At 43.7% G+C, this 18,320-nt stretch overlaps 1 protein-coding gene across 1 annotated transcript in view; it reads left to right on the top strand.

The window, feature by feature from the left end:
• The window catches only part of LOC119937125, a 51,102-nt gene that overhangs the window by 969 nt on the left and 31,813 nt on the right, over positions 1-18,320 (top strand). The window lies entirely within an intron of this gene.

Below are 18,320 nucleotides of genomic sequence, written 5' to 3'. Positions count from 1 at the left end.
GCAGTGCTCTGCACACAGTAAGCGCTCAATAAATACAATTGATGATGATGATGATGATTCCAGGTCCGGGGGATGACGTGGGCCGGGGGTCGATGGCGGGACAGGCGAGAACGAGGCACGGTGTAAGAGCTAAATAAACACTATCAACTATTAGTGTTACTACTACGGTCACTACTACTATTACAACCGCTTTCCGTTTCCTTCCTGTATGTGGGTATGTGTTCTTCTCCGGTCCCACCATGAAATTTTATCCTGAATCCGAAGAGATGCCCCAGCCCAGGCCCATTCCCACCCCCAGGACGGACCACCCTCCCTCTTCCCCCGGCCTTGTGATCTTCTAGACTGTGAGCCCGCCGCTGGGTAGGGACCGTCTCGATGCGTTGCCAATTTGTACTTCCCAAGCGCTTAGTCCAGTGCTCTGCATCATCATCAATCGTATTTATTGAGCGCTCACTGTATGCAGAGCACTGGACTAAGCGCTTGGAAAGTGTTATCGACAAGTAGGGTGCAAAATAGGTTAATCGGTGTAAATCGGCCGCAGGGTTCTTGTACCCAGGGTGGTGACGCAGATAGGAAAAATGACTCGGAGATATGAGTTCAGGTAGAGCAATAAAGAAGGAAAGTGGCTACCTGCCCGTTCACCTCCCCGGAGAGGGACAAGTGACAAGCAGCCACGATCCCATTTTCACTGTGTCTTTTATTGAGTTACAGCAACATGGGAGCGGAGCAGTTGGGAATTTCAGGAATCCAATTAGGACCGACAAGATGTTACAAATTCTCCTTATTCTCTGTTCTCACTGCCTTGTGCAGGTTGTTGTTATCTGCCCCATGGCCTTGCATAGGTAGGTGTTACTGGCCTTGAAGACATCTGTTGCTGAGCCTTGCATAAAATACAAAAAAAGGAGTTGTTCTCACGGCCTGCGCAAAATGGAGGGTTACTGTTAAGCATACACAAAATGGAGTCAGTCATGTCAAGTCTGCTAGTGGACAACAGGAAGTACAAGTTGGCAACATATAGAGACGGTCCCTACCCAATAGTGGGCTCACAGTCTAAAAGACTGCACACAGTAAGCGCTCAATAAATGCGATTGAATGAATGAATGAGTTGACTTTAATCGGGCAGTTTGCAATCATCCAGTTGTCTCTGTAAACCAACATGGTAAATAGGATTCCTCTCACCTGAGGGTAAATGAGCCAACTAAGGAAAGCCAAGCATTTGAGGGCCTGACTGTGTGTGGCCTTAGACAAGTCGGGAATGCATCCTGGAATAACTCCGCCAGTCTTAGGCTAAATCCGTTAGGCTACTTTCCACTGAGCTGAGTCGAAATAAGAATGAACCCGGGCGGCAACCAGAAAGTGAACAGATTTCCCTTATTGCGAGGCCTTCACAGAAATGACACATGAGCTAAGTAAAACTTGCCCCATTTTCAATAGGGAAAAAAAAAACCCATCAGAATTATTTAAGGCAATGCTCGCTTACTGCCAAGAGCCAAGCACGGTAGGGTGACAAGCTTCTGGATTATTGAACCTGCCAGAATTCTCACTTCCACACAGTACATCGTGTATAGTCACCAGTTTTCACCGGTGCTCCCGAAGCCTGTGAACCTTTGATTCCACATCCTACTGGAAATTATAAGGGGACCGTAACGCTCATCTTTTTCCTCTTGGTTTAAAAGTCGGTGCTATTGAACACCTTCACCCTATACCTTCCGTCATTGTAGGTGTAATTGAGAAATTAAAACTCTTTTCTCTGCCGGTGGTCTGGAGCAATGGTTTCCCATCTTTTTTATATATATAATGGCATTTATTAAGGGCTTACTATCTGCAAGGCACTGTTCTATCTTCTTTAGCAAGCACTCCTTTCATCCTCAAGGCTTCATCTAAAGCGTCCCCTTGCCCTTTATAATTCACATCCTCCACCCTTCACATCTAGCGCAATCAAAAGCTAGAACAGGGACAGCAATGAGTAGTGGAGCCAGGATTTTTAGTCCCAGCTACGCCACTACGTTCCTGTATGATCTGGGCACTTCGTCTCTCTGGGTTTTCATTATTTTCTGCTGGAAAAATGAGGATTAAAAACACGTGACTCCTGACTCCCAGGGATGGCATAAAGATAAAATGACATTAAACAGTGATAACGTACTTCAAGTCACTTCTCTAGATAAAATGACATTAAACAATGGTCACTAGTACTTCAAGTCACTTAACTTCCCTGGGCCTCAGTTACCTCATCTGTAAAATGGGGATTAAGATTGTGAGCCCTCCGTGGGACAACCTGATCATCTTGTAATTTCCACAGTGCTTTGCACCTAGTAAGCGCTTCATAAATGCCATCATTATCATTATTCTGGAAAGTAAAGATGTCTTACAACTTCAAGGAATTATTCTTAGAATAACAGTGCTTTGCACATAGTAAGCGCTTAACAAATGCCATTATTATTATTATTAATTATGGAAGTCAAAGCTGAGGGAGGCAGAGCAGCAGCATTGGAGCAGGGGAGAAGAGAAACTGGCTTCTGCCGTGCCAGCCGTTTGATAACAGAGTCACAATCTATCCATCGGTGGTATTTATTGAGCACTTACTGTGTACTAAGCGCTTAGAGTACAATACAACAGAATTGGTAGACACGTCCCCTGCCCACAAGGATCTTAGAGTCTAGAGGGGGAAGCAGACATTAAAATACATTGGAGACAGGGGAAGCGTCAGAGTATAAGAATATTTACAAAGGCAGCATAACCTAATGGAGAAAGTTCGGGCCCGGGGTTCCTGGTTTCTAAATCTCAGCTCAGCCATTTGCCCAGGGTCATACCTCAGACAAGTCACTTCATATTTCTCTGTGCTTCAGTCATTTCATCTGTAAAACGGGGATTAAACTTCCCTACTCCTACTAGGAGCCCCATGAGGGACAGGCTCTGTGCCCGACTGATTATCTTGTACGTACCCCATCATTTAGTTCAGTGCCTGGCACACAGTGAGTGCTTAAAAAGTACCATTAAAAAAAAATCAGTGTGGTGGGGGGTGAAGGTGAGTTCCCAAGTGCTTAGAGGGTACAGACCCAAGTGCATAGGTAACGCAGAAGGGAGGGTGGTTAGGGTGGGGAAATGAGAAAGGCTTCTTGGAAGTGATGTGATTTTAATAGGGCTTCCAAGGGGGGGGGAAGTGATGGTCTCTCAGATATGAAATGGGAGGGAATTCCAGGCCAGAGAGGGGGACGGACGTAGGCCAAGGGGCGGCGGCGAGGCAGGGGAGATGGAGACACAGTTCGTAGGTTAGTGTTAGAGGAGCAAAGTGTGTGGGTTGGGTTGTAATAGGAGATCGGCGAGGTAATAGTGGAGGGGGAGAGCCGACTGAGCGCCTTAAAGCTGATGCGAAGGCGTGTGTGTTTGCCGCGGAGATGGATGGGTACACACGTGGGGCGCTTACGATCATCATCATCATCATCAATCGTATTTATTGAGCGCTTACTCTGTGCAGAGCACTGTACTAAGCGCTTGGGAAGTACGAATTGGCAACATCTAGAGACAGTCCCTACCCAACAGTGGGCTCACAGTCTAAAAGGGGGAGACAGAGAACAAAACCAAACATACTAACAAAATAAAATAAATAGATATGTACAAATAAATTAAATAAATAAATAAATAGAGTAAAAAAAATATGTACAAACATATATACATACGATGGCACCGGCCTCTCTTCTCACCTCTCCACTTCTTGCTGGGCTTCCTGGATTTCCCTCAGGGGTCCCCGAGGGAAACTGCACCTGCCATAATATCGGCAGCCCGAAGGATCCTCGGAAGTACTCCCGCTCTGAGTGCATGTATTATGTAAGTTGACCTGTTGCAGATGAAATTTACCTTAATACAATGGGCACACGTTGCTTTTTTAGTTTTACCTGCCACTTGCCCCTCTGCTATATGTAAGGAGTGGAAGTGGGGAAAGGTACAAATCCCCGCCGCGAGACACACCCCGCTTCTCCACCCAGTAGAAACAGAGACCTGGGTAGGAGCAAACCCTGGGAAATCCCAAGAGCAGAGTGTTATGGACTCAGATAACCCTTGGAGATCTTGGTGGTTCGGGTTGGTTTTTTTTTAAAAATGGAATTTGGGGAGCATTTACCACACTGTACTAGACGCTGGGGTAGATACTAGCCAGTCTGGTTGGACACAGTCCCTGTCCCACATGGGGCTCACAGCCTCTGCAGATGAGATAACTGAGGCACAGACAAGTGAAGTGACTTGCCTATGGTCACACAGCTGACAAGTGGTGGAGCCGGGATTCGAACCCATGACCTCTGACTCCCAAACCCGCGCTCTAGCCACTAGGCCACACTGCTTCTCAAGGTTGAGAGCGAGTCCCTGGACTTGAGGGCCTTACGATCTAAATTTCCGGAGCCCAATAAACAACCCTCCAGTGAGAGAATTTGAACACTTGGGTGATCACGTGCAAAGACTTTTATGGACGACTCGATGACAAGGAAAAGCAAACGGTAAATCGAGTTGAATGTTTCAAGGTCTTTAAGCTTGAGTTTGTTTGGTTTTGTTGTCCGTCTCCCCCTTCTAGACTGTGAGCCCGTTGTTGGGTAGGGACCGTCTCTATATGTTGCCAACTTGGACTTCCCAAGCGCTCAGTACAGTGCTCTGCACACAGTAAGCGCTCAATACATGCGATTGAATGAATGAATGAATACATAGCTTGGCTCAGTGGAAAGAACATGGGCTTGGGAGTTAGAGGTCATGGGTTCAAATCCCGGCTCCGCCACTTGTCAGCTGTGTGACCTTGGGCAAACCACTTAACTTCTCTGTGCCTCAGTTCCCTCATCTGTAAAATGGGGATTAAGACTGTGAGCCCCAAGTGGGGCAACCTGATCACCTTGTATCCCCCCCAGCGCTTAGAACAGTGTAAACGCTTAACAAATACCACCATTATTATTATTATATTAAATTATGTTGCCAATTTGTACTTCCCAAGCGCTTAGTACAGTGCTCTGCACATAGTAAGCGCTCAATAAATACAATTGATTGATGATGATGATGATTATATGTTTGGTTTGATTTTCCTGAAAGCCTGAGAAGCCAGACCCAGCTAGTAAATTATCGGCCTTAAATGAGCTAACTAGATAGAGAACATAAAACTTTTCCACTTTCATAATCCTGCTGGAGTCCTTACATTTTTCAAGAAGTGCACATTGCGGGGTGGGGAAATAATTTAGTAAAGGTCATGTAGCATTAGGAAGGAAAGAACATGTGAAGGGAAAGATGCTTTTTATCTTATCGGTTTCCTGTTAGTCTCCAGTTTAATCAGATGCCTTTTGAGGACTGCCCTGAAACCAGTCTTGTTGGTAGTGTGTTTGTTTTTCAAATTATCTTATTTTCAACTTAAACTTCCCTACTGCTACTAGGAGCCCCATGTGGGACAGGCTCTGTGCCCAAACATGATTATCATGCGTCTACCCCAGCACTCAATGGTATTTATTGAGCAAAATACCGTACTAAGTGCACAGGAAAGTACAATAAAGAAGAGTTGGTTGACACAGATGTTTTGTAGACACAATCCTTTCATTCATTCAATCAATCGTATTTATTGAGCGCCTACTGTGTGCAGAGCACTGTACTAAGCGCTTGGGAAGTACAAGTTGGCAACATATAGAGACAGTGCAGAGTACAGTACTTGGGAAGTACAAGTTGGCAACATATAGAGACGGTCCCTACCCAACAACGAGGGGCTTTCAGTTTCCAGGGGAAGGCAGACATTAAAAAGAAATTACAGAAAAATGGAAATAATTACATATATAAGAATATGTACCTAAGTGGAGTGGAGCTGGTGTGATTTTCAAAGTGCCTATAGAGCGCATAGTTGACACAGAGGGGATGCCAGATAGGGGAAATGAGGACTTTTTCTGGGGAAGGCCGTTTTGGAGCAGATGGGATATTAGGAGGGTTTGAAGGTTGGCAGAGTGGCAGGCTGTTGGATGTGAAGGGGGAGGGAGTTTCAGGCCAGAGGGAAGAGGTGGGCAAGGGTTTGACATTGGGATAGATGAGATTGAGGTGTAGTGAGTAGGATAGTCATTTTGGGTCGCTGGTACTGCTACGTTAACACTTGCCGTCAAGTTCATTCATATGAAAAGCTCCAGAAGGCAAGTGGAGGGAGAGAGAAATCTGTGGGCCTTAAAGGATGTTATGAATTGTTCCATGAGGGAGCCTTTCCGGATGAGAGACCAAAAGCGTGAAAATTTTCATGGCTCGTCTGATGTTTTATCTTGGATGAAAACTCTAGCTTATTCTGCCTTTTACTTAATCTCGCAAATTAAATTTGATACCACACTGGAATGGTAAAAGTGGAGGGACACTTCAAGATTTTCACCTTCCCCGTCAAGTTGGAGGTTTGAGAAATGGGCAGAAATTATCCTGTATCAACTCAATCTTGAATTCGTATTCCAACATTGAACTCCCCCAATTACGGCTGATTGATATGAAGCCTTGCTAAATGTAGTGCTAGCGATCCCACTTTCACTGATGCATTGGGTTTCATAATCTACATATTCGAAAATAATCCCCCAAATTCCAAGTTAGAGAAATGTAAATGGAATCCTAATGGCTCAAGAGGATCTAATTTGGCAAGAGGTGGGAGATTGGCTTATTTTTTTCCCACCAGCATTCTCAGCCCCTCCCCTCACCAAAATGGATTCACCGGCAAGCAAATTCAAACAATTCAGCCAACCAGTTTGAGGAAGAAACAAATCAGGCTTCCCAGTGATTATTTCTAGAATGTGATAATTGTAAAAATTTCTGTGCCATTTTCCTTAAGCAGAAGTTCTCTTGTTTTGTTTCTTCCCCTAATAAGGCCACCTTACCCTGAGGCTACGATAAATACGATAAAGCGCTCTTTCTTCAAGAAGAAAGTAAAATGGTGGATAACCGGTAGATTAAATGATTTATCGTTCTGCATCCAGAGCACTTTGATTGGGGAAATGCCTCAGCTTAGGCGCAGGAGTGAATTGCCTAATCTACTGTTTTCTTATCCACCATTTAACATTTTTTGTCTCCAAGATTAAGATTTATGCGATCAGTCGATATTACTGTGCGCTGACTGTTCGGAGAGGACTGTACTGAGTGCTTGGGAGGACCCAATACATCAAGTTCCCTGTCCACATGGAGCTTACAGTCCAGAGGGGGGAGACCAGCATTAAAATCAATTCCGGATATTATCCTTAAGTCCTGCCAACTTGGACTTCCCAAGCGCTTAGTCCAGTGCTCTGCACACAGTAAGCACTCAATAAATACGATTGATTGATTGGTACCATCCCGATTATTATTATTATTATTATTTTAGACCGTGAGCCCACTGTTGGGTAGGGACCATCTCTATATATGTATATATGTTTGTACATATTTGTTACTCTATTTATTTATTTATTTATTTTACTTGTACATAACTATTCTATTTATTTTATTTAGTTAGTATGTTTGGTTTTGTTCTCTGTCTCCCCCTTTTAGACTGTGAGCCCACTGTTGGGTAGGGACTGTCTCTATATGTTGCCAATTTGTACTTCCCAAGCGCTTAGTACAGTGCTGTGCACATAGTAAGCGCTCAATAAATACGATTGATGATGATGATGTTGTGGGCGTGAAGGCGGGATCCAGCTCCAGTGAAATAAGACCCGGCCAGCTGCAGCTGACATTATCATCATCATCATTATCATCATCATCAATCGTATTTATTGAGCGCTTACTATGTGCAGAGCACTGTACTAAGCGCTTGGGAAGTACAAATTGGCAGCATATAGAGACAGTCCCTACCCAACAGTGGGCTCACAGTCTAGAAAGGGGGAGACAGAGAACAAAACCAAACATACTAACAAAATAAAATAAATAGAATAGATATGTACAAACAAATTAAATAAATAAATAAATAGAGAAAAAAAAGTTATGGATCACTGCCTGGAAATGCTACCTAAGCCGGCACAATTCTCTTTTAGTTCTCTTCCTGCCTTGTTAGCCGCTTCCTCTCGATATCTCACTGCCTCCTCTTTCGCTTTTCACCCCAAAACTGAAGGTGTCCCTCAGGACCCTGTTCAGGATCCCCTCCAATGAGCAGGGAACCCTAAAGCAGCATGGCCTAGTGGAAAGAGTCCAGGTTTAGGAGTCAGAGGACCTGGGTTCTAATCCTGGCCCTGACCCTTATCTGCTGGGTGATCTTTGGAAGTCATTTAACTTCTCTGGGCCTCAGTTCCCTCATCTGCAAAATGGGGATTCAATACCTGATCTCACTCCTGCTTAAACTGTGAGCCCCGTGTGGGACCCGTTTGTCTTGTATGTACCCCAGTACATAATTCAGTGCCTGGCATGTAGCAACAGCTTAACAAATACTAGTGGCTCAGTGGAAAGAGCACAGGGCTTTGGAGTCAGAGGTCATGGGTTCAAATCCTGGCTCCGCCACTTGTCAGCTGTGTGACTTTGGGCAAGTCACTGCACTTCTCTGTGCCTCAGTTACCTCATCTGTAAAATGGGGATGAAGACTGTGAGCCCCATGTGGGACAACCTGATCACCTTGTAACCTCCCCAGCGCTTAGAACAGTGCTTCGCACATAGTAAGCGCTTAATAAATGCCATCATTATTATTATTATTAAAAAAAGGAACTTAAAGTCTAGAGGTCTGATCATTGTCTGTAAAACATTCTACCAGCTGTTTTTTTTCCCGTCTATTCACTTCTCCCACTACATCCCAACGTGCAGTCTTCATTCCTCCCTAGCTCATCTCACTATGCCTCATTTTCATCTCCAAAAGCAGACTTTTCGTTCAGTTGTATTTATTGAGCGCTTACTGTGTGCAGAGCACTGTACTAAGCGCTTGGCAGAACTAGGATTAGAACCCAGGTCCTTCTGACCACACAGCTTCTGCACTTCAAAGTCGTGAGTCCTGATAAACAGTGGTAGATTTCTCCCTTGGCTTTATAGGCCTTGCTAGAAAGTGACATATCTTCAGGGGGAATTTGGGTGGCCATTGTTCAGGGAAAGAAAGAAAAAAACTAAGAAACTTTTCCTTTACTAATATCAGGAGCTTGTATAGAGTTTGTGGCACACAAACTGCAACTGAAAAAAAAAAATCTGAGTTCATTGCATCCCCCAGATCATCTGAAAGGCAGCGAAAGGTGAGATCCTGGAACGGCTGTGGCAGTACAAAGTGAGCTCAGTTCAGGAGCGGCACGCTTAGATGCGCTTAAAAAAGTAATCTAAGAAATCACACTAAGATGAATGTCCCTGGTCAGCACAGTGACAATTCCCCCGCTGCTTAGAAGTGGGACAGAAATTTCCCGGGCTTGGAACCACATATGGTAGCAGTGTATTTCTAGGCTGGCCGAGCAACCAGGAAATGTCTTTATGGCTCACAAATTACTGATGCCTTCTGATCTTTATTAAAACCAGGTGAATTTGTGAAACTCAGAATTTTTGAAATGCCAAAAAAGATTTGCCGGACAGAGCGATGCGTCAGATGACCACTTATTCAGTTGAATTTATGCGTGCTTTGTTGAAGAGGGAACAAAAAGGTTATTCTCCTCTTCTGATCCTCATCATCCCCTAAAACGGGTACTGTGTATTTCTAAAGCAAGTCGGTCCAAAATTAATCCTGAACCAAGTCAATAAATCCTTGAATTGTCAAAGTTCATTGGAAAACCGTGAGCCCACTGTTGGGCAGGGACTGTCTCTATATGTTGCCAATTTGTACTTCCCAAGCGCTTAGTACAGTGCTCTGCACACAGTAAGCGCTCAATAAATACGATTGATGATGATGATGATGAAAACTATAGATTGAGGGTTGTGAATTGTAGTTTCAAGCGCTTTCCACTAGACCCCACTAGCTCCCTATAAAACTAGTTCTAAACCATTCTTTTCCTACATTAACTCCGAGTGCCTCCAAATTCAGGGCCCAGTGCTGCTTTCGAGAAGGGTATTTTTTTTCCATCAGAAAAATGCATTTTTTTTCCCGAAACTTCCTCGGGCAGACCGAATGTTGGGCACCAGCCGGCGCTCGCGTCGTAAATGAGAGGTGCCGGGGCTCACGACACTTGGCACTCGTAATGTAAAACGGGCAAACAACGGGCAAGCTCCGAGAGGCCAGGGCCGAGCTGCGGGAAGCACTGGCAGATCTCAAAAACATACTCCGACTTAACTGGGACGGCCTACGGCAAACGAAAATAGCGATTTGGGGATCCGGATGTCTTCATCCTGCATCAGTCCACTTCACAATTGCCGACATCAGCACACTGGCCTGAGTGACATCGGACTTCAGGCCTTTAAGAATAATAATAATAATAATAATAATAATAATAATAATAATAATAATAATAATAATGGCATTTATCATCATCATCAATAGTATTTATTGAGCGCTTACTGTGTGCAGAGCACTGGACTAAGCGCTTGGGAAGTCCAAGTTGGCAACATATAGAGACGGTCCCTACCCAACAGTGGGCTCACGGTCTAAAAGGGGGAGACAGAGAACAAAACCAAACATACTAACAAAATAAAATAAATAGAATAGATACGGACAAGTAAAATAAATAAATAAAAAGAGTAATAAATATGTACAAACATATATACATATATACGGGTGCTGTGGGGAAGGGAAGATGGGGGGATGGAGAGGGGGACGAAGCGCTTACTCTGTGCAAAGCACTGTTCTAAGCGCTGGGGTGGTTACAAGGTGATCAGGTTGTCCCGTGGGGGGCTCACAGTCTTCATCCTCATTTTACAGATGAGGTAACTGAGGCCCAGAGAAGTTAAGGGACTTGCCTGAAGTCGCACAGCCGACAAGTGGCGGAGGCGGGATTTGAATCCGTGACCTCTGACTCCAAAGCCCGGGCTCCTTCCACTGAGCCACGTTGCTTACTTAATGTGTGCAGAGCACTGTGCTAAGCACAAGGGGAGAGTACAGTATAAAAAAACAGAACAGACACATTCGCTGCCCATTAACTCCCCCTTCTTTTTCTCTGCTAAGTGATAAATTTAAGTTTCTTATTGTACTTCAATAAAAACTTCAAGCAGTAAGCCCAGTAAGCGTGGGAACACAAATAAACACCATTTATGGATCACTGCCTCTATGCAGAATACAGTAGCTGGAAATTGTTTATTTCCCCCTCTCTCCATCGTAAAAATGGCTCATCACCATCCTTCAGCAGCAACACCCCTGCTTTCACGGTTTCCCAACTAACTTACTGTTCCCAAACACTTTTCTAAAATGCAGTTACACTTCCCTGGTTGTATGTGTCATCGTTTTGATGACTTAAAATTCCTACAGTTTTACAGATTCACATTAAGCTTTATAACCTGAAGAGATGAAATCGTGATGGATTTTAGTATTCACAGATTTTTTTAAAGGTACGGTGGGTTTTTTTTTTTGGTTGGGGTTTTGAGCAATTTTTTCATCCTGGGTCAGGTCAGTGGTCCATCATTGTCTCCAGCAGAATTTTGTCAAGTCAGTCGTATTGAGCACTTACTGTGGGCACAGCACTGTACTAAGAGCTGGAGAAAGTACAATACAACAATAAACAGACACATTCCCTGCCCACAACGAGCTTACAGTCTAGAGGGAAGTACAGTGAGATGGTTGCCTTCCTTTTCTACCTTCTAACACCTTCTGGCATCCCTAATATTCCCCTTTGCATGCATTTTGAACTTCCTATGAAATTATCTAAATCCTAATCGGATCTACTGCCATTTTCTGCGGCAAAGTTGTCCCGGTCTTACAGGATTTAGTGCGCAACAAATGTGCATTCTCCCTGTTTGCAACCTTCATGATTCTGTAAACTTCCATCATGCCCTACTGAGAGCTCACCTCCTCCAGGAGGCCTTCCCAGACTGAGCCCCCTTTTTCCTCTCTTCCTCCCCACAGCACTTGTATAGATTTATTACTCTATTTATTTTACTTTTACGCATTTACTATAGTTATTTTGTTAATGATGTGCATATAGCTATAATTCTATTCTGACGGTTTTGACACCTGTCTACATGTTTTGTTTTGTTGTGTGTGTCCCCCTTCTAGACTGTGAGCCCGTTGTTGGGTAGGGGCCGTCTCTATATGTTGCCAACTTGGACTTCCCGAGCGCTTAGTACAGTGCTCTGCACACAGTCAGCACGCCATAAGTACAATTGAATGAATGATTATTCCTTCTCAGTTTTCAGCTTCTAAGATTGGAGAGTTTGAATTACTTTGTTTTTCCTCCTCCAGACTCCGTTGTTTACTCCAAATCCTTTTGGTTCTCCGGCTTTATTACAGCTTTCTTAAGATGGGACACCAGAAATTCATTCACAGTGTACCAGGCACGGGCAGATCGTGGCTTATTTGGCCGCAAAATCTTGGCTGCCTTTTATTTTGTTCTCTGTCGTCTTTTGGAAGCTGCCCAGCATTGCGCTAGCTTTTTGAGTTGCAGCTGTATTTCGGACCTGCAATTTTTTGAAAACTCAGTAATGACTTCCGGATCTCTCCTGAGTCGGGACTATTCACCCAAACCCAAGGAGCTTTATTTTGTGGTCGAATGCAATTTTTAAAAGTTTTCGAAATAATTATCCACGTCTTGCTACTTGACCGTGCTGTGTCTTGAAGTTGTGCATTCTGGCTTGTGTGTAGCAACAAGAATATTTGAATTTTAGATGTAAAACTATCTTCCTTTTGTGTACATTTCGTTATCAGGTCAGGCCTATATTAAAATGTTCCCTCAAATTAGAAAGTGATGAGATCTGGAGAACAGAAGCCTAAAAATTAAATGAAAATACTCGTTTCCCCTACCCCTAATCTAGACTGTAAACTCCTTGTGGCCCAAGGGCAGAGAATGTGCTCTCTAACTCTATTGTAGTCTCCCACAGGTTTAGTACAGTACTTGGCATAGCAAGTCAATATCATCATCATCAATCGTATTTATTGAGCGCTTACTATGTGCAGAGCACTGTACTAAGCGCTTGGGAAGTACAAGTTGGCAACATATAGAGACAGTCCCTACCCAACAGTGGGCTCACAGTCTAAAAGGGGGAGACAGAGAACAAAACCAAACATACTAACAAAATAAAATAAATAGAATAGATATGTACAAATAAAATAAATAAATAAATAAATAGAGTAATAAATATGTACAAACATATATACAAATATACAGGTGCTGTGGGGAAGGGAAGGAGGTGAGATGGGGGGGAAGTCAATAAATACTCTTTAAATAAATAATCAATAAATATTGTTAAGACCACTCTGTAATGGGCCTTGTCCTGAGCTGAGGAAATAGAGTCATCTCAAGTTAGGCAGAGTTTGCTCAAATCAGAATGCTTGGCCGGCAAGAAAGGAAAAGAGCTCAACAAATACCATTATTATTATTCACGAGCCTGGGGGTCAGAAGGTCATGGGTTCTAATCCCAGTTTCACCACTTGTCTGCTTTGTGGCCGTGGGCAAGTTGCTTCACTTCTCTGTCCCTCAGTTACCTCATCTGTAATTAGCTCATATCCCCTCTATTGCTTAGTACAGTGCTTGGCGCATGGTAAGTGCTGAACAAATACCACTATTATTATTATTGGCTGCTTTCGTTTAGGATTATGGATATTCATTCATTCAATCGTATTTATTGAGCGCTTACTGTGTGCAGAGCACTGTACTAAGTGCTTGGGAAGTCCAAGTTGGCAACGTATAGAGACGGTCCCTACCCAACAGCGGGCTCACAGTCTGGAAGGGGGAGACAGACAACAGAACAAAACTTATTAACAAAATAAATAGAATAAATATGTACAAATAAATAAATTGAGTAATAAATACGTACAAACATATATACAGGTATATATTCATTTTACATTTATATGTGCATATATCTGTATTGACATCTGCAGTGCCTTTAATATGGTTAGAGAAGCAGCTGACCATGGTGGAAAGAATGATCAATCGGTGGTATTTTTTGAGCGCTCACTGTGTGCAGAGCACTGTTCTGGGGCACTGGGCATCTAATCTCGGCCACCTGTCTGCTGTACGACCTTGGACAAGTCACTTAGCTTTCCTATGCCTCAATTAACTTACCTGTAAAATTGAACTTCCTCTTCCCCTTCCCCCTCGGACTGTGAGTCCCTTCTGGAGCAGGGACCGTGTCTGACGTGATTAACTTGTATTTACCCCGGTGCTTGGTGCGTACCACATTTTATTATTATTAGCTATAAGAAAAAAGCATGCTTTGTATAGCTGTGACAGAAACACAAAGAGGGCACAGAGGAAAGGATAAAAGGGAAGGTGGCACAGAGGGACAGGGTGGCAGAAACGGACCCAGAAAAGGGCAGAGACCTGAGACGCTTTTCTTTATTTCTTTATCCGGGTTGGTGTGGGGGAATAAAGATGGGCGCTGATGCGTTGCCAGCTTGAACACGTGAGTGTAGGTACCTAAACAACTTTTGAGCAGGACGATTTCCTAGAGGAGACGATGAGAAGCCGCATGGCCTACCTTATAGAGCACGGGTGTGAGAGTCAAAAAGACCTGGGTTCTAATCCCGCTCCGCCACCAGTCTGCTTTGTAACCTTGGGCCAGTCACTTAACTTCTCTGCGCCTCGTCTGTAAAATGGAGATTATGAATGTGAGCCCCATGTGGGACGTGGCCCGGGAGCCAACCTGATTAGCTTGTATCTACCCTAGTGCTTAACAATGCGTAGCACATAGTAAAGGCTAAACAGATACCAAAGAAACAGTTGTCGTGAGCTTGAAATTGGGAAATAATCAATCAATCAATCAATCGTATTGATTGATATAATGGAGTTTGTCAGCCACAAAAACTAGGACGTGACTCTGTGACTGTGAGGATCTAGCCTAGGAAGGCCTTAGATCGCCATAGCTAACTGTTCCGACATCAGAATGGAAGGGCGTTAATTGCTGGACGTGGGGCTTCTGCTGGGCTATTGCACAAATGAACCTCTGATCGGTTCTCGTGAGTAGCAAATATCAAATGAATCTTGTTCTTTGAAGTTTTCATAAGGCACATACATGTTAGTCATGGTTAGCCTAGATTTCAACTCCCTGACCCTGATTTTTTCCCCTTTGTCATTACAGATACTAATTAGAAATATGCTTTCAACCAAGCCTCTTCAGTTTAGAGGCTGAAGGAAAGGTGTTGAGAATTGGACTAATATTGGAAATAACTGCGGGTGACTTATACCCCCTTAGAAAACTGTGTGTGTGTGTGTAAGTGTAATGAAATGGGGCCTAGGAAAATTAAATCCTTAAAGTCGCTGCAATCTGTGCTTAAAATTTTAAGGCAAAAAAAGCTAGCGACCGGCAACAGAGTAATCAGGCTCTAACTTCTGTCTCTCTTCCAGATCTGAGCTCAAGGAGGAAGGAAGTAGAATGACGCTGGGAAAGATGACCTTTTCCTTACCTCTTGTCCTTTTTTCAAATGTACAGTGGGATGGCGTTCTTACTGTAAAATAGTTTTGAGTAAACCATGTCATCGTAATGTAGTGGATACTTACGATTATTCTGTTAGCATTTCTTAGTTAGAATGCCTCCTCGTGGACTCCGTATCAAAATTTGGAAATTTCTGAACTTCCGGTGTCACAGTTCCCTTTGGAATGGACTTTTTCTTTTTTTAATAGTATTTGCTAAGCACTTACTATATGTCAAGCGTTGTTGTAAGCGCTGAAGGCACCCTCCCTCCCCTATTCCCCCTCACCTCCCCAGGAGAGGGGTTCTTCCAGGCACAGCTCTCATTTTTAGACTTTCCCCAAATCCAAAATAGCACAGTGTTCAGTGACCCACCAGATCTCAATCTGCCACGTGAGGGGCCAGAAGAATGGATAAAGCAGGAAGACACCCCACATCTTTCAGAGCAACTGAAAGAAGCCACACAGGCCTGCGAGTCAGAAGGAGCTGGGTTCTAGAGTCAGCTCCGCCACTTGTCTGATCTTGGGCAAGTCACGTCATTTCTCTGGGCCTCAGTTCCCTCATCTGTAAAATGGGGATTGCGGGTGTGTGGGACAGGAACTGTGTCCAACTGATTATCTTGTGTCTACCCTAGCACTTAGAACAGTGCCTGGCACATAATAAGTGCTTAAGAAGTACCATAAAAAGAAACAAACCAGGAACTAGGGGACCAGAAAATTGACAGACACACTGTAATGCATTGCTTTGATGGGACATTTGGACGCTTGCTTTGAATTTGGTAGCTCCATTGAAATTGAGAATCATGAATCATGAATCATTATGACAAGGGGAGTATCATGACCTAAACACACCAGGTTATTTTTCTGCATCCCAGCCAACAATTCCTCATGTTGTCAAAGAGGATCTCCTAAGAACTGGTGGTATATACAATGCTGTTAGAAATTATATTGATTCAAAGGAAAGCTTTTGGCGTTTGGCCAGCTTTAAGTGGCTAGAGAGGAAGCAAAGCAGACACCAGTTGTCGATTAGGATTTTCCAAGGTATTAAATAGGTGGTTAGAACATATTACGTAGTTCAGACAGGGCTAACTGGAGGAAAAGAGTACAGTACAAGTGAAATTTCTGTTTAACTCCTCAGTGCACAGTAAGGTTTGATGCCGCTTTGGATGTTATACTAGAGAAATGGTATCTTTTAGTTAACGGAGCACAGGAAAAGAAGTTAGTTTTATTTCTGGTATCAACTTTGAAGTTCCCCACACCTCACTTTCCTGTGATAACAGGATGCCTCTTTTCTTCCTCGCTGGAATTTTGAATTTGAACTTTATGGTGACTTTAGAACTTTCAAACCCAAGTGTGTGCTGTGGTTCCCCCCACCCCATCTTAGCTTCCAGTTGGCAGTTTTTTGAATCTCTCACTGTTATCCCTCCCCCATATATGTCCAGCCCAGGAGAACTGGATTGCCACAAGCATCCCGTGAGTGCTGTGGGAATGACTGCATTCCAAGACTTCACTGTGGAAGACTTCCTGCTTTGCCATTGATTGTTAAACGGGGCTCGGAGATGGTGCCGTCGGAATAAGTAGCTGAAGCCACCTGGCCTAGTGGGAAGAGCGTGGGTTTGGGAGTCAGAGGACGTGGATTCTAATCTAGCCCACCACACTCACTTAGCTCTTCCACTCCCAATCTATTCACCGTAACTCGATCTCATCTCGATCTCATCTTTCCTGCCTCTGACTCCTCAGCCACATCCTGCCTCTGGCCTGGAACGCCCTTCCCCTTCGTATCCGACAGACGATCGCTCTCCCTACCTTCAAAGCCACGTTAACAACACATCTCCTCCAAGAAGCCCTCCCCAACTAGCCCTCATTTCCCCTATTCCTTCTGTCTTCCGCTTCACCCTTACCCTTCAGTCATTCTATCGAAGTTTGTAAACCCTTTTATTCATCCTACCCTCGGCCCCAAAGCACTTAAAGTACATATCCATAATTTATTTTAAGAGCTGTATCCCCCTCTAGAATGTAAGCTCTCTGTGGGCAGGGAACAAGTCTGTGAACCCTGTTAACGTGTTCTCCCCCAAGTGCTTGGTACAGTTCTCTGCCCACAATAAAAGTGTAATAAATGTGATTGATTGCTTCCATCCAGAACCCCAGAATGACTACTTCCACAGTCCATTAGTTGTGGGCAGGGACTGTGTTTGTTATATTGTACTCCCCCAAGACCTTAATACAGTGCTTTGCAAGCATTAAGCGCTTAATAAATACAATTGAATGAATGAATGACTGCCAGGGGGATTCATTTGGAACTCCACTCTGTCACCTGACCATCTTTTAATATATCTACAATTTTATATTTTGGTATCCGCTGTTTAATTCCACTTAGTTTCAACTGAGCTCTGGGATCGATTATTTCCTGCAGCTTCTATTGGAACTGTTCCCTTTCACTGGCCTTTTTTTTTTTTAAATCCCAATTTTGAATGTTTTCCACTAACTCAGTCCAATTTGCAGCTACAAGGTAAGGGTACGACTCTGACCTCACTCTCCTTCCCTCGAGTGAGGAATGTTGCCGCTGTAGATTCTGAATTCGTCATAGGCAGGGAACGTGTCCATCAACTCTGTTATAGTGTACTCTCCCAGGTGCTTAATACAGCACACGGCACTCAATAAGTACGATTGATTGAGTGATTGTAGGGAAGATAGAAATTTTGACTCAGGGGACCACACTTTTGTGGTGAAACAGTAATGACTGCAGTAACCACATTTAGGGTGCAGAGTATTTTTTAAAAAAATATTTTGATCTTTTATATGATAAACGGAAACACATAAGATCCCTTTTGTGACCTGTACTTGATGTACAGTGAAATACTCTCTTGTGAGTAGTTAGAATGATATCGTAGCCAATGCATGTTTGGAAAACAGGTGATCACCCTTCCT

The sequence above is a fragment of the Tachyglossus aculeatus genome, chromosome 14, assembly GCF_015852505.1.
Source record: "Tachyglossus aculeatus isolate mTacAcu1 chromosome 14, mTacAcu1.pri, whole genome shotgun sequence".
Lineage (NCBI taxonomy): Eukaryota > Metazoa > Chordata > Mammalia > Monotremata > Tachyglossidae > Tachyglossus > Tachyglossus aculeatus.
Note: the sequence above shows the minus strand (reverse complement) of the source record. Positions and strands in the feature narration are given on the sequence as shown.